Source organism: Anomaloglossus baeobatrachus, chromosome 7 (assembly GCF_048569485.1).
Source record: "Anomaloglossus baeobatrachus isolate aAnoBae1 chromosome 7, aAnoBae1.hap1, whole genome shotgun sequence".
NCBI classification, from domain to species: Eukaryota; Metazoa; Chordata; class Amphibia; order Anura; family Aromobatidae; genus Anomaloglossus; species Anomaloglossus baeobatrachus.
Window position 1 is genome coordinate 197,365,244 of NC_134359.1, and position 15,418 is coordinate 197,380,661.

Sequence of the window (15,418 nt, forward strand, 5' to 3'; positions counted from 1 at the left end):
ACACCTGTGGTGCCCGCCTCAACAGTTATTTGCCGGCAGATCCATGGCGCCCTCCTCAAGCCAGCCACCGTGATACTACAGCTATGGGCCCACAGCAATGCCACCATTGGTCCACAAATGCCACCGCTGCAGTAAGCCGGTGACAGTGGTGGCGCCAGCCTCCTGCGACTCTGCTCCACCGCTACAGCACTCCCCCCGGCGACAACAGCGGCCCCAGCCTCATGTTACTCTGCTCCACCGCTGCAGTGCTCCCCAGTAAACTAGATTCGTTTTTTAAGACACAGCCCTATTTTCCCCGCAATTTTGAGGAAAAAAAAAAAGTGCGTCTTACAAAGCTAAAACTACTTACTGACCTTGGACGTATATGTACAGTACAGACCAAAAGTTTGGACACACCTTCTCCTTCAAAGAGTTTTCTTTATTTTCACGACTCTGAAAAGTGTAGATTCACATTGAAGGCATCAAAACCATGAATTAAATACAAATAAATACAAGGTCAGCGCTAAACCCAATGTTTCAATTTGTTCTGCAGCTATTTTTTTTAGGCAAAAAAACCTTTATTGCCTGGGAAAAAATAAATTCATATGTATAATATAGAAAGGATAAATCCTATATATAAATTTGAGCTGAACCACAACAATGTAAACTTGGAAAAAAATAGTATTTTATTTTATTCTCCACTCACACAATAAAAAACAGGGGGTTTCACACAAACTCTATTATAATATACCACAAGTCAATAAAGCATATGGAGCCTCGGCCGACGACTACCATCTGCTAATATAGATTACAAAAATACAAGTACTTGTATACAATTTGGAACTGTGATAAAGTTACTAAATAAAAATATTAAATAAAAACCTCAGGGAAGGTTTTCTAATAGTTCACAGCTTGGAAATATTGAGCGGTAATACGCTAGATGTACTGACAATAATAATCCTGATAAAGGCAAGTGCGGCTTTTGTGGAGTGCACGAATTAAAGCAATATTTAAAGATCTTATGTTATTGTAGTACAGAAGACATCTATCCTTAAAACGGAGATTTGTTTTGTGCACATTGTGAACTATTAGAAAACCTTCCCTGAGGTTTTTATTTAATATTTTTATTTAGTTTAAACATTTTTATTTAGTCAAATAGCCCTTACACAGCCTGGAGGTGTGTTTGGGATCATTGTCCTGTTGAAAAATAAATGATGGTCCAACTAAAAGCAAATCGCATGGAATAGCACGCCGCTGCAAGATGCTGTGGTAGCCATGCTGGTTCAGTATGCCTTCAATTTTGAATTAATCCCAAACAGTGTCACCAGCAAAGCACCCCCACACCATCACACCTCCTCCTCCATGCTTCATGGTGGGAACCAGGCATGTAGAGTCCATCCGTTCACCTTTTCTGTGTCGCACAAAGACACAGTGGTTGGATCCAAAGATCTCAAATTTGGACTCATCAGACCAAAGCACAGATTTCCACTGGTCTAATGTCCATTCCTTGTGTTCTTTAGCCCAAAGAAGTCTCTTCTGCTTGTTGCCTGTCTTTCGCAGTGGTTTCCTAGCAGCTATTTTACCATGAAGGCCTGCTGCACAAAGTTGCATCTTAACAGTTGTTCTAGAGATGTGTCTGCTGCTAGAACTCTGTGTGGCATTGACCTGGTCTCTAATCTGAGCTGCTGTTAACCTGCGATTTCTGAGGCTGGTGACTGATAAACCTATCCTCCGCAGCAGAGGTGACTCTTGGTCTTCCTTTCCTGGGGCAGTCCTCATGTGAGACAGTTTCTTTGTAGCGTTTGATGGTTTTTGCCACTGCACTTGGGGACACTTTCAAAGTTTTCCCAATTTTTCGGACTGCTTGACCTTAATTTCTTAAAGTAATCATGGCCACTCGTTTTTCTTTACATAAAATTTGTATTATGGCAAGAAAAAAAGCAGCTAAGGGTATGTGCGCACGTTGCTTTTTACCTGCTTTTTACCTGCTTTTTTGCTGCTTTTTCTTCTGCGCTGTTTAATGCCAAAATGGATGTGTTCTTCTATTCAAGCAAAGTCTATGGGAATTTGGGTTTCTTGTTCACACTATGTTGTTCAAAATGCTGCCTTTTTGAGGCAGAACTTTGGTCAAAAACTCAGCTTTTCAAAGAAGCAACATGTTAATTGTTTTTGCCATTTGGGTTTTGCACTGCAAAGCTGAGTTTTTGACCAAAGTTCTGCCTCAAAAAGGCAGCATTTTGAACAACATAGTGTGAACAAGAAACCCAAATTCCCATAGACTTTGCTTGAATAGAAGAACACATCCATTTTGGCATTAAACAGCGCAGAAGAAAAAGCAGCAAAAAAGCAGGTAAAAAGCAGGTAAAAAGCAACGTGCGCACATACCCTAACAGTCTATTCAGTAGGACTATCAGCTGTGTTTCCACTAGACTTCTGCAAAACACAACTAATGGTCAAAACCCCATTTATAAAGCAAGAAATCCCACTTATTAAACCTGACAGGGCAGACCTGTGAAGTGAAAACCATTTCCGGTGACTACCTCTTGAAGCTCATCAAGAGAATGCCAAGAGTGTGCAAAGCAGTAATCAAAGCAAAAGGTGGCTACTTTGAAGAACCTAGAATATAAAACATATTTTCAGTTGTTTCACACTCTTTTATTAAGTATTTCATTCCACATGTGTTAATTCATAGTTTTGATGCCTTCAATGTGAACCTACAATTTTCAGAATCATAAAAACAAAGAAAACTCTTTGAATGAGGTGTGTCCAAACTTTTGGTCTATACTGTACATCTAGCAATTTTGTGGGGGAATTAGCGCTGTACCCAGCGTGATTGCCGCTGGGGACTCTGCTTTTCTGACAGCCGATCCCCCAACCCTCAAAGCCAGGGACGGTCTCCAAGCTGTCCCTGGCTGTTTAACCCTCTAAATGCTGCACTTGATATCAAATGCGGCCCTTAGGGATTTGGGAAAGAGATCGTGCTCCTCCCCTGCAAATGCATGGAGGGATTTGATCCCCCCATGAATGTAATTGCGAGGGTCCGATCATCATGGTGACCCGAAGTTGTCATAAGGACTTCCAGGTCACATGACTACAAGAAGCCTGAGGGATCATGACTCCAGAATGATTACTCAGGCTTTCACAGTGCAGCTCTGGAATCTACACTGTACTGCAGTCATCGAGCATTGCAGTACAGTGTATCGGCAATCAGAGCACTATAAGGTAATGTCTCATTGAGGGACTAAATTAAAATGTAAAAAAAAACAAAAAAACAAAAACAAAAAAAGTAAAATTGAGCAAAAAAATACATTCCAATAGTGATTTGTGTAAAAAAAATAAACAAAAAGTACACATATTTGGTATCGCCGAGTCCATAAGAAGCCAATTTATAAAACCATCACAGTAGTTAACCCCTTCCGTTAACACCATAAATAAATGAAAAAAAAACCAAAAACAGTAAAAACTCATTAAACTGCTGACAAAAATTGGAATAAAACACGATCAAAAAGTTATACATAAATAAAAATGTTACAGCTGAAAACGTCATCTTGTCCCACAAAAAACAAGCCGCCATACAGCTCCATGAGTGAAAAATTAAAAAAAAAAAAGTTACAGCTTTTAGAATACAGCAATGCAAAAACTTTTGTCTATAAAATAGTTTTTATGGTGAAAAAGCAGCAAAACATAAAAAAAACGGATTTTTGTTTACTCACCGTAAAATCGTTTTCTCTTAGCCATCATTGGGGGACACAGGACCATGGGGTGTTATGCTGCTTATCCATAGGAGGACACTAAGTAGATGCAAAGATGTTAGCTCCTCCCCTGCAGTATACACCCCCTGGCTCAGCCAGGCTACTTTAGTTTTAGTACACAAGCAGTAGGAGAACAAGTAACAAAACGTGAGTGAATACTCATAACAAAAAAGTAATGAGACAGAAAAAAGCTAAGGCCCAACAGGGCAAAAGGGAGGGTGCTGTGTTACGAGGGGGACCCGGGGAAGCGTGCCAAGATGGGAAATGGACAGCTTCCGCCGGTCAAGGTCCACTGTGCGGTGTAAGGGACCGCTGCTATGGTCAGGAAAGAGTGAGCGGGTTGCTACTAGTGATCGTCTGGAACGTCACAGACGATCTATGTACACCGGTCCGCCCTAACCCGTGAGGGTTGTATGGCTCGGGGCTTCTCGTACGGTGTACCTGTTGCACGGGGACGCACAGAGGTGCCTACGCACGTGTGCCAGCGGGAGTCACAGGATATGGCACGAGGGTAGCACAGAGGTGCCCACGCACGTGTGCTTTCAATAACCAGGTGAGTCCGGTGGAGACTCGAGGAGCTCACCTGGGACAGGAACACGGCCTGTTGAAGGAGATACTGCCGGAGCAGCAAGGCAGGAACACGGCCTGCAAACCAGGTGCTGCCTGAGCAGCAAGGGCAAAGCCCACGAAAGACAATGACGTCTGTACAGTGGCAGCACGCTGCCAGACATCCAAACATAGAAGGACGGTCGCGCACCGCCATGATGGCAGGGGGAGCTTTTAAGGAGGTGTAGCTCCACCCAAGGGCGGGCGCGAGACGGGCGTGACTCAATCAGGGTTCGTGACGTCCTGGCCCAGCCAGTCAGGATTCAGCACATCACCAGCCTCGTCATGGGGCCGTGTGATATCAGTGAGCGAATCAGAAGACGTCACGTGGAGCACATGCTCATCCTCCTGCCTCTGGGTCATAAAGGCGGGATCCCCGGTTTCACAATGTGCAGAGACATGGGAAGTCTTGCTGCTTCCCTGAGCATCTATTCTTTGCACACTGCGCAACTTCCCAGAGCCTCCATGATGCTGAGCAGGAGAGCTCGTGGCAGACAAGGGATGGGAGACCGCTCCATTCCCTGCAAGGGGAGAACCACTAGGTGTCACCCTTCTGCTGTGTCTCTGAGAAGGCAACTCCTGCAGACTGCACAGTCTCCCAGACCTTTGGTGCTGCTGAGCAGTAGGGCTCGTGGCTGACAAGGAATGGGGGACCACCTCATTCCTTGCAACAAGAGAGCCACGACGTGTAACATTACCCCCCCGTCTAGGGCCCCTCCCTCGCCTGCGCCTGAAGGCCGCCACCAAACCTGGGGCGTGGACATGCTCCTCCAATTCCCAGGACCTATGCTCCGGTCCACGACCGACCCACTCCACGAGGAAGTACCTCTTGCCCTGAACGATTTTTGTTTTAACCAACCTCGCTACTTCAGGGTTGTCGGACGAGGAGTCGGCCGTCGGCCACCAATCATGCCTGGCCTCTAGAACTCTGGTCCTTTTGGACCTGAAGAGGCCCACGACCTTGGAGGTATGGTCCCAGGAAAGTACATCGTTCCGTAACCTAGGGGGAACGAGGGTCTGGCCAGGTGGCACCAGGTCTAGGGGAGTGGGTGACCCGGTGGTCCCGAGGTGTTCTTTACATGACCCTGCCCAGGACGAGATCTCCCCTGTTGTCCAGTTGAGTATCGGAGCATGCCGTTTCAACCAGGGGAGTCCTAGTAGGATCTCATCCGTCCCTTCTGGAAGCACCAGAAAGGACACCTGCTCATGGTGGCCTGGTGGTACATCCATCCTGAGAGGGACAGTGATCTGGGTAATGGGTTTGGCAAGTAGGGACCCGTTGACTACCTGGACACTGATTGGTTTAGGCAACAGGACCAGGGGAACAGAGTACCTAGTTGCCAGGGAGGCTGAAATGAAATTGCCGTCAGCGCCAGTGTCTAAACAAGCCAGGGCAGGGAAGACAGTGGTGCCGAACTGCAACTGGGCGCTGAGGGTTAATTTAGAAGGAGAGGCAGCGTCTAGGGTTCCTCCTCTGATGGAAACCAGACTTTGTCTCTTTTCCGATGGTTTTGAACATCGGGTAGCTACATGTCCCCTCTGCCCACAGGCAAAGCAAACGACCGGCGGCCGAGAGCCTGTGGTAGAGGAGACCACCTTGGAGACTTCCATGGGCTCCACAGAGTCATCAACAGAACTGGCTGGGAGACTGGTCTGGTGGGGAAGGAGAGTCAGAGGCTCTGTAGGCCAGGTAGACGTGGGTGCTGAAGAGACCTCGAGCCTCCGCTCCGCGTGGCGGATGTCTATGCGAGAAGCCGTATCAAGGCCTCTAAGGTGGTCGGCACATCACGCGTGGCCAGTGCGTCTTTGACGAACCCTGCCAGACCCTCCCAGAACACAGGGACAAGGACTTTATCTGGCCAGTCCAGCTCTGCGGCGAGTGTCCTGAACTGCACCGCAAAGTCCCCGACTGAAGTGGACTTTTGCCGAAGGCGTAGGAGTCGCAGCGCGGAGTCGTGGGTGACTTGAGGCCCGAGGAACACCTTTCTCATGGCCTCAAGATAAACTGGAAGGTGATTCACCACCCGATCTCCGCGCTCCCACAACGGCGTGGACCATTTTAGCGCTCTCCCTGTGAGCAGGGACTGGACGAATGCTACTTTCGCCTTCTCAGTAGCAAAAAGAGTGGCGGACATCTCCAAGTAGGTGGTAACCTGGTTTATGAAACCATGGCACTCGGAGCTGTCCCCGTTGAAGCGCTCTGGGAGCGCAAGGCGAGGCGACTTTCCGCTCAATTCCACAGCCTGAGTAGCCGCTTGGGTGGCGACTGTTGCTAGAGCAGCCTTATTGAGGGAAGACCGCTCCACTGCTGCCAATCGTGACTCCAACTGCTGCACATAACGCAGCAACTGCTGCTGCTCTTCCGCCATAGCCAGACCTTTGGCGCGACCGTAATGTTACGAGGGGGACCCGGGGAAGCGTGCCAAGATGGGAAATGGACAGCTTCCGCCGGTCAAGGTCCACTGTGCGGTGTAAGGGACCGCTGCTATGGTCAGGAAAGAGTGAGCGGGTTGCTACTAGTGATCGTCTGGAACGTCACAGACGATCTATGTACACCGGTCCGCCCTAACCCGTGAGGGTTGTATGGCTCGGGGCTTCTCGTACGGTGTACCTGTTGCACGGGGACGCACAGAGGTGCCTACGCACGTGTGCCAGCGGGAGTCACAGGATATGGCACGAGGGTAGCACAGAGGTGCCCACGCACGTGTGCTTTCAATAACCAGGTGAGTCCGGTGGAGACTCGAGGAGCTCACCTGGGACAGGAACACGGCCTGTTGAAGGAGATACTGCCGGAGCAGCAAGGCAGGAACACGGCCTGCAAACCAGGTGCTGCCTGAGCAGCAAGGGCAAAGCCCACGAAAGACAATGACGTCTGTACAGTGGCGTGGCAGCACGCTGCCAGACATCCAAACATAGAAGGACGGTCGCGCACCGCCATGATGGCAGGGGGAGCTTTTAAGGAGGTGTAGCTCCACCCAAGGGCGGGCGCGAGACGGGCGTGACTCAATCAGGGTTCGTGACGTCCTGGCCCAGCCAGTCAGGATTCAGCACATCACCAGCCTCGTCATGGGGCCGTGTGATATCAGTGAGCGAATCAGAAGACGTCACGTGGAGCACATGCTCATCCTCCTGCCTCTGGGTCATAAAGGCGGGATCCCCGGTTTCACAATGTGCAGAGACATGGGAAGTCTTGCTGCTTCCCTGAGCATCTATTCTTTGCACACTGCGCAACTTCCCAGAGCCTCCATGATGCTGAGCAGGAGAGCTCGTGGCAGACAAGGGATGGGAGACCGCTCCATTCCCTACAAGGGGAGAACCACTAGGTGTCACCCTTCTGCTGTGTCTCTGAGAAGGCAACTCCTGCAGACTGCACAGTCTCCCAGACCTTTGGTGCTGCTGAGCAGTAGGGCTCGTGGCTGACAAGGAATGGGGGACCACCTCATTCCTTGCAACAAGAGAGCAACGACGTGTAACAGTGCTGTGTCCCTCAATGATGGCTAAGAGAAAACGATTTTACGGTGAGTAAACAAAAAGCCGTTTTTCTCTGACGCCTCATTGGGGGACACAGGACCATGGGACGTCCTAAAGCAGTCCATGGGTGGGTAAATAATAAACAACGCAACCCAAGGACTAAGAACCAGTCCCAGATAGCCAGGAGCGCCTACTGAGATAGGTGCTCCACTATAGTTTGCAGAATTTTCCTACCTAGTTTCGCCTCAGCCGAAGCCTGGGTATGGACTCAGTAATGCTTTGAAACAGTATGTAGGCAAGACCAGGTCGCAGCCTTACACCTCTGTTCCACTGAAGCCTGATGCCTAATGGCCCAAGAGGCACCAACTGCTCGCGTGGAATGAGCCCGCAGCCCACTAGGAATGGGCTTGAGTTGCAAGCGGTAGACCTCCTGGATCACAGAGCGAATCAAGCTCTGAAGCTGCTTCTCCTTTCTTAGGCCTTTCAAGAATGACGAACAAGGAGTCTATGTTCCTAAAGGGGCTGTCCTAGGTACGTAATATCTGAGAGCCCTCACAAGGTCTAGCGAATATAGAACCCTTTCCACCCCAAGGACTGGGTGTGGACAAAAGGAAGGCAGAACAATGTCCTCGTTCATATGAAACGGGGACGTAACCTTCGGAAAAAAATCCGGAAGGGGGCGTAGAACCACCTTGTTCTGATGAAAGATCAGAAAGGGTTCGCGGCAAGAGAGTGCTGCCAGTTCCGAAACTTGTCTGATGGACGTAATCGCCACTAAGAATGTTACCTTCCAGGAGAGAAGAGCAACAGAAGATTCCTTAAGAGGTTCAAAAGGGGACCTCTGGATACCGTCCAAAACGAGATTGAGGTCCCATGGGTTCAGCGACCGAAACTAGATGAGAAACACCCTTGAGGAAAGTCTTGACTTGTGGATTGCAAGCTAGGCGGTATTGATAGAATATTGAGAGAGATGAAACCTGCCCCTTAAGGGAGCTGAGGGCCAACCTCTTTTGCAACCTGACTGCAAAAAAAAAATCAAGAATTCTGGGGATCGCCAGAGACATAGGTTGGACATTAGATCCCTGCACTGGGAAAGGAAAGTTTTTCACGTACGGTGGTAAAAACGGGATGAAGGCCGGCTTTTGGGCACTGTACATGGTGGAGATGACCGCAGGAGAGAATCTCGCTCTTGTTAAAGTCCAGGTCTCAATGGCCAGACCGTCAGCTTCAGGGCTCTGGAGTTCTGATGGGAAATGGGCCCTTGGGTCAGCAGGTCTGGGATGCTTACGAGGCGCCATGAGCAATTGTACTAATTAAGCATACCAGGCGCACCTGGGCTAGTCCGGTGCTATTAGTATCACCGGGACTCCTGCCTTGATCTTCCTGATTACTCGCGGCAGCAGAGGCAGAGGTGAAAAACATGTAAGGCAGACTGAAACGACTTCAGGAGACTAGAGCATCCACGCCAATGGACTGTGGATCACGTGACCTGGCTAAGAACGCGGGTACCTTTGCGTTCAACCTTGAGGCCATTAGATCCACGTCTGGTGTACTCCAGTGAGTGCAGATGTGAGGGAACACTTCTGGGAGGAGAAAACCACTCTCCGGCAGCCAGTCCTTGGCGACTTAGAAGGTCCGCCGCCCAGTTCTCTACTCCCGGTATGTGTAACGCTGAAAACACAGACCCCCGTCAATTCGGCCCAGGTGAGGATCCTGAGGACCTCGAGATAAGCTGTCTTGCTGCTGGTACCTCCCTGCCGATTGACCTACGCCACAGCTGTTGCATTGTCCAATTGGACCCGAATCAAACGACCTGCAAGCAGAAGGGGGAAATGACCTAAGCGCGAGAAGATCGCGCTGATTTTCAGGATGATTTCTGGGAAGGGAAGACTCCTAGGGTGTCCAACGTCCCGAAGCAGTGTGGAGCCAGTACGCTGCTCCCCAGACTAAGAGTCTGACGTCCGTGGTCAGGAGTAGCAAGTCCACTTGGGGGAGAAAAACTCCTTCTCGATATGGAAGAGGACTGAAGCCACCAGCAAAGCGCATACCTGACTGAAGGTGTCAGATGAAAAGTTCGTCTAAGGAAAAGGGGCTCTTGTCCAAGGCAGCTAGAAGCGCAAGCTGCAGTGGGCGGTGGTGTGGCTAAGCGAGCAGCACTGCCTCTATAGCCGCCGCTATCCTACCTAGCACTCTCATACTGAATCGTATGGAGCGAGAGGAGTACGTAGAGGGCAGTGTACCGCTTGTTATAGAGCAGTCGCCTTGTCTTGAGGGGAAAATATCAAGCCCTGAAGAGTGTCCAGGGACATGGCCAGGCAGGTGACGGATTTTAACGGGACCGGGGATGATTTGACTGGAGTCAGAAGCCGCCCTAAGCGGGATAGGGTGCCCACAGAGATCTGCACGCTGGTTGAGCCCTTGGTGAGGAGGTCATCCAAGCAAGGCAGAACAGCCACTCTCCTGGCGTGAAGGGCACTCATGGCGGCCGCCATGACCTTAGTTAAGACCCTTGGTGCTGTGGCAGAGCCGAGGGTAGGGCCACAACTGGAGAAAAAAAAAAAAGAAGTCCTGAACCGCGAAGCGGAGGAACTTTTGGTGAGCTGGAGCGTTGGGTATGTGCAGGTACGCGTCCCTGATAGCTAGGGAGGCAAGGAATTCTCCTTCGACCATAAAAGTAATAATGGACCCTAGGAAGTCCATTCTGAATCTCCTTACGTGCACATGTTTACTCAGGTGTTAGAGGTCCAGGATGGGACGAACTGACCAGTCCTTTTTTGAGGACCACGAGAGGTTGGAATAGAAGGCCTTGAACCTCTCGCCGTCCGGAAAAGGTACCATCACCCCCGCCATTTGGAGGGAGTGGATTGCTGAGGAGAAAGGACTTGTGGTGTTTTGGAGCCTTTGGGGGGTGTTTTAGAAAAAAGACTGACCAGGGGATCGGTCCAGAATTCAATGTGGTAAGCGGAAGACACAAGGTATCACACCCATTTGTGGTCTGAGGCGGCGGCCCAGACGGAGGAGGACGAGACTCCTCGGTCTTTGTCTAGACTGCCAGGACGAGGTGGACTCGAGCAGGGCTGAGAAGGTCGGGCCCTGCGTGTCTAGTAAAAAACATCCTGGGCTAGAGTTGGGGGAGAGAGGTACTCTTTTCCTCCCGTGGCATCAGACAAAAAAAGAGCCTGTCCAGATGATCGGCAAACCATCGGTCTGGAAAGGAGTACTGTGAGAGGCTTCTTAGAGACACTCGCTCTCCATTATCGGAACCAGAGGGCCTTACGGATGGCTATGGTATTTGAGGCGGCAATAACTGCGCAGGTAGCAGCGCCGAGGGAGGCCTGCATGAGGTACTCTGCCGCCGCAGCAATGTGAACTGTTACATCTGTGAGGGTCTGAGGGAAACTGGTAGTCCTGGTGCCTGTGTGACCCACACGGAAGGGGAGAGGGACCCGCGGCCTCGAGGCAGAGCGATCGAGCTGCTCCACTTGTCTGTCGGGTCCTTGAAGGAGGATCCATCAAGTAAAAGGCAGGAGTGGGCAGGCAGAAGCCGGGTGAGGGTCCACCGAGGCCGGATCAGCCCAGCCCTTAGAGACAGTTAAGCCAAAGGGGTACCGGGACTCCATGAGCTTACGGATACCGAAGCGGCGTTAAAATCCCTTTTTTTTTTTTGAGGTTTCTTCACCCTTTGAAAAGGAGACCGCAGGGTCAGTAGTAGTGGATGGGAGATCTTCCACATGCAGAGTTTTGGTTGATTGCTGCAATAAGTCCATCGCAGCTTGATCGCTCGGGGAGGTTGAAACCAAGGAATCATCCCGGTACAAACATCATTCCCCTTCCTCCGGCTCCTCAGAGACCGCAGAACATGTGGGAGAACCCCATCTGTGTACCCCAGAGGGAGAACCATGGGGGTCATGCCCTTTTTCTGATCTGCAACCGGTGAAGCAGAGGGCTGATTCTTATCAGAAGGACCCTCTATAGAGGTGTCATCAGGCTGCTTTCTGTCCAGGGGCCCCGAGGGGTGTGAGGACGATGTTGAATAGTCAGTACCAGGTTCTGGGGGTGACTGGGAGCCGTAGGCTCTGGGCTGGCAGCGGTTGCTGCGGTGGTGGCGGGGGGGGGTAAGCTACAGGGGCACCAGACTCACAGAAGGAAGAGGTGCTATCATCCCCTAGTAGCTCAGCGTATTAAAGTTGTTGCTGTAGTTGTGCAGGGCATAAAACATGTGACTGCAGCCCCTGGCTGATGAGCCACAAACTGATTGTAATGAGGGAGCAGTGCTCTGCATAGCTAATATGCAAGTGAAGCTATAACTCACCCAGAACACTGACGACCACTCCCCCCCCCCTCCTCCTGTGTCACAGTTCCTGTGGGAAGGAGGATGTTGAATGTTTCACGAATTTCCATGTCATCCTTGGCCTGCTGTGCAGGGGCCATGTTAATCTTCTGTGTAGCTCTGCATTTGAGCATGTGCTGCCGAAGCTAGCACCCTGTGTGAGGGGGGGCGTGGCTTATCGAGTGTTGGAGGGGACAGGGCTTAGCTCTGACAAGAAGGCATGAGAAAATATAATAAACAAAAAAACAAAAAATGGTGGGAAGGGACTCCCCTTCGCTCCTCCAGCCCTGCACAACAATGGTGGACAGAAAAACCTCTATAAGGCTATGTGCCCACGCTGCGGAAAATGCGCGGATTTTGCCGCGGATTTCTCGCGGAAAAGCTGCGGATTTCCCGAAAATCTGCAGCACAGGTACTTCCCAGCCATTTCTATGGCATTTTGGAAATGCTGTACCCATGCTGCGGATATTTCCGCAGCGGATTTCGTGCGGATTTTGATCCGGAAAAATCTGCAACATGTCAATTATTGTTGCGGATTTTCATCCGGATTTTGCCTTTAAAATTGAAAGAAAAAAAAAAAACGCAAAATCCGCATCAAATCCGTGGTAAATCCGCACCTGCGGATTTTGCGGGAAAGCTGCGGATTTTGATGCAGAAAAATCCGCAGCTACATTCTCCCGTGGACACATAGCCTAAGTCTACCACAGCTGCGGCTGCACTAAGCCCAGGGAGCTCTCCCCTCCCCCCGCCACAAGTGGAATGCTATGTAGGAGTCTGCAATCACAGCCCATGTGCATCCAGTCAGTGTGACCTTTGCTCCAATTTCCTGTCAGGGAGCCAGTGTGCAGATTCTGACGCCTGCTGTGCCCGGTCACAGAACGTGTATCAACTCAGAGCCTGCCAGAGGGAGTGAGGAAGTTTTCCCTCTACTCTGGAAAAATCGGAATGATCTCACCTCAGCTCCTGTGGAGATGGCAGTCTGATGCCTGGTCACACTTGGTGCAGAACTTGTATCAACTCAGAGCCTGCAAGAGGGGCTGAGGAAGTTTTCATCTGCTCTGGGCTCTGGAAAATCAGTGCCATGAGACCTGTCGTCCAGTGAGTAACAGCCCAGGATCCAGCGTCGCAGGAGGGGGTACGGGGAGGCAATACTCCGCGTTCCCGCCTGTTGATGGTTTTGGGAAATCGGTCCCCGAAGGAACCGTTGCCCTCTAAAAACAAAAAATTCTTGCTGCAGTAGTCTGCAGGGATGTGCCTCCTATGGACACTAAGCTAAAACTGAAGTAGCCTGGCTGAGCCAGAGGGTGTATACTGCAGGGGAGGAGCTAACATCTTTGCATCTACTTAGTGTCCTCCTATGGATAAGCAGCATAACACCCCATGGTCCTGTGTCCCCCAATGAGGCGTCAGAAAAAACTCCACTAATTACATTAATTATATAAAAAACTGAAATATCACATGGTCATAAGTATTCAGACCCTTTGCCCAGACACTCATATTTAAGTCACATGCTGTCCATTTCCATGTGATACTCCTTGAGATGGTTCTCCTTCATTGGAGTCCAGCTATGTTTAATTAAACTGATAGGACTTGATTTGGAAAGGCACACACCTGTCTATATAAGACCTCACAGCTCACAGTGCATGTCAGACCAAATAAGAATCATGAGGTCAAAGGAACTCAGAGACAGAATTGTGGCAAGATACAGATCTGGCCAAGGTTACAAAAGAATTTCTGCAGTACTCAAGGTCCCACAATGGCCTCCATAATCCTTAAATGGAAGAAGTTTGGGACCACCAGAACTCTTCCTAGACCTGGCCGTCCAGCCAAATTGAGCAATCATGGGAGAAGAGCCTTAGTGAGAGAGGTAAAGAAGAACCCCAAGATCACTGTGGCTGAGCTCCAGAGATGAAGTAGGGAGATGGGAGAAAGTTGCACACAGTCAATCTCTGCAGCCCTCCAACAGTCGGGCCTTTATGGTAGAGTGGCTCAACGGAAGCCTCTCCTCAGTGCAAGACATATAAAAGCCTGCACAGAGTTTGCAAAAAAATACATGAAGCACTCCCAGACTATGAGAAATAAGATTCTCTGGTCTGATGAGACGAAGATAGAACTTTTTGGTGATAATTCTAAGCGGTATGTTTGGAGAATACCAGGTACCTCATCACAGTGAAAAATGGTAGTGGCAGCATCATGCCAGGTGGGTGTTTTTCAGCTACAGGGGCAGGACGACTGCTAGCAATTGAAGGAAAGATGAATGTGGCCAAGTACATAGATATCCTGGAAGAAAACCTCTTCCAGAGAGCTCTTGACCTCAGACTTTGCCGAAGGTTCACCTTCCAACAAGACAATGACCCTAAGCACACAACTAAAATAACAAAGGAGTGGCTTCAGAACAACTCTGTGACCATTCTTGCCCAGCCAGTGCCCTGACCTAAGCCCAATTGAGCATCTCTGGAGAGACCTGAAAATGGCTGTCCACCAATGTTCACCATCCAACCTGACGGAACTGGAGAGTATCTGCAAGGAAGACTGGCAGAGGATCCCCAAATACAGGTGTGAAAAACTTATTGCATCATTCCCAAAAAGACTCATGGTTGTACTAGCTCAAAAGGGTGCTTCTACTCAATACTAAGAAAAGGGTCTGAATACTTATGACCATGTGATTTCAGTTTTTCTTATTTAAAAATTTGCAAAAATTTCTACATTTCTGTTTTTTTTTCTGTCAAGATGGGACGCAAAGTGTACATTAATGAGAAAAAAAAATAACTTTTTTTAATACTGTCTTATCACTTTTACAACACTGAACGGCGTAAAAACAAAAAAACAATTCCTGACTATTTCTTCTTGATTCTGCCTCACAAACAGAATAGAACATGATCAAAATTATGTGGTCTAAAATGGTACCAATAAAAACTACAAATCATCCTGCAAAAAATAAGCCCTCACATGACTGTTGACAGAAAAATAAAAACAATATAGCCTTCAAAATTCAGTGATGCAAAAAAACATTTTGTAAAAGCTTTTTTTGTGTGATAGTAGCCAAACCTGCAAAAACCCCAAGAAACAAACAAAAAAAACTATATAAATCTAGTATTGCTGTAATCGTACTGACCAGTAGGATTAAAGCCGCCTAATCACTTATTCCGCTAAGTGAAAGGCGTAAAAAAATGCAATTTTTCACTTCCTCTTGATTTGTTCATTCTGCCTCCCGAAGACCACAGTATAGCGCGGCTCATTTATCCTGCGCTCTACTTTGAACGCTTACACCAGGGAATAA

At 49.2% G+C, this 15,418-nt stretch overlaps 1 non-coding gene across 1 annotated transcript; it reads right to left on the minus strand.

Annotated features, from left to right (window-relative positions):
• Positions 1 to 12,179: 12,179 nt before the first annotated feature.
• On the minus strand, positions 12,180 to 12,289 carry LOC142246880 (U6 spliceosomal RNA). Its single transcript, XR_012724927.1, has one exon. It is a non-coding gene; the product is annotated as a U6 spliceosomal RNA (small nuclear RNA).
• Between the last annotated feature and the right edge of the window lie 3,129 nt (positions 12,290 to 15,418).